Below are 1,816 nucleotides of genomic sequence, written 5' to 3' on the forward strand. Positions count from 1 at the left end.
GGCCGTCGGGGTCGATGCCTTCGGCTAGACTGGTCGAGGTGGGGGTTCCTGTACCTCTTTCCCCCGGTTCGGCTGTTGCTCCAGGTCCTGACTCGCTAAGAGACTTACCGGGGGAGAGTTGTCCTTCTGGCCCCTTGGTGGCCGGCGCAGCCTTGGTTTCAGGCGCTGGTTGCTCGGTGTCCGAACCCGAGGGTTTTCCCGCGGCTCCGCCTCTTTCAGCAGATCGGGCCGGTACGTCACGTAGCTGGTTCGATCTTCTCCTCGAGTCTTCGCGTATGGTTTTTTTGACTCGAGTCTATCATCATCTCTATGGTGATCAGGTGGCCTCCTTGTTGGTGTCCCACCTGAGGGCTTCTTCTCGGCAGCAGTATGAAGTTTCCTGGCGGTCCTTCCGTTTCTTTTTGCGTCTTCGTCGTGTTAGCTCCTTGTCTGTTCGGGTGGTCTTGTCCTTCCTCTCGTGGTTGTTTCAGGACCGTCATCTTATGCCTAACACTGTCGCTTCGTATCGTGCGGTGCTTCGCCGTTATTTGCGCGCCACAGCTTCTGTGTCCGGGGACGCGCTGTGGGTTGATCCGGTTTCCCTTCTTCCCTGTTCGCGGGTTCGGGTCTCTCAGGTCGTCCGCAGGGTTATTAGGTCCAGCCAGCCTGCGGTCTATCCCCGTGCCCATGACGTTCGTAAGTTCGCGGCTCTTGCTGCCGTCTTTGGGAATATGTCTTGGTCTGATATTTGGGCGCGGGGATTTTGGCGGTCGAACAGGGTCCTGGCTGCTCGTTACCTTGTGAATGTCCCTGGGCCTCGTCGGGCCTGTGTTGCTTTGGGTCGGCGGTTGCAGCCAGTTGTCTCGGCTTCGAGTTGAGGGGTGAGCGACGACCGCCTCCCGGGTAAGTCCCTCTTTTTCTGTCTGTGGGTAGTTAGCTCCGGGGAGCCGACGGGGCTCCCGCCAGAAAACCAGCGTTGAATGTAATGAAACGCCATTTTCTGGGTGAGTCCCGGAGGCTCCCCGGCATCCCTCCCTCCCTCCGGTCGGCGGTTTTTCGCGTTTTTGACATCCAGCCTCAAGAACTGAGGTGTGGGTAGCCGGCGCGGGGGGTCTGGGGCTCCCCCTTCCCCCTCCCGGGGAGGGGGGAGCTGCGCAGACAGCGGCGCGGCAGTGTGTGACGTCACACTAGTTTGCTTGTTTTCGGTTGGGGAGTTCTATCCACTAGTTCGGTTTTAGGTAGCAATTTTAACCAGAATAGGGGTTTGTTTTGGGGCGCTTACCTTTCTGGGTGCCTGTTCCGGTCGATGGCAGACATAGAATGCTTCCAACTACACGGGGGCTTCTATAGGCCATTGCTCCCCTTGCCTCTCTGAGGGGGCCCGGTTCTGGCCGTGGTCCCCGGTAGGCCTAAGAACTCCATACACATGACATGCCAAAGTCTGACATTAGCATATCAGCCTGGGATAGCTCCGGGGAGCCTCCGGGACTCACCCAGAAAATGGCGTTTCATTACATTCAACGCTGGTTTTTTGGACTTCCTTTGAAGTTCACATTCATAAGAAAGTCTCTAGACAAGGTTTCTAAATTTTCATACCTACTTAGTCTTCTCACAGGAGAGGCTAAAAAGGTCATACATAACCTTACTCTTAATGAGAGTAATTATGAGGAAGCTATAAAACTCCTGAAGTTGAACTATTGCAACAAAGAGTTAAGTATAGCTACCCTCTATTATCAATTGCTAGATCTGAATGCACCAAATAGTAGACCAGAGTCACTTCAAAGCTTCAGACTAGAAGTAGAGTCTCTAGTAAAGGCCTTAGGTACCAAGGTTAATA

This window comes from Procambarus clarkii, unplaced genomic scaffold (genome assembly GCF_040958095.1).
Source record: "Procambarus clarkii isolate CNS0578487 unplaced genomic scaffold, FALCON_Pclarkii_2.0 HiC_scaffold_672, whole genome shotgun sequence".
Lineage (NCBI taxonomy): Eukaryota > Metazoa > Arthropoda > Malacostraca > Decapoda > Cambaridae > Procambarus > Procambarus clarkii.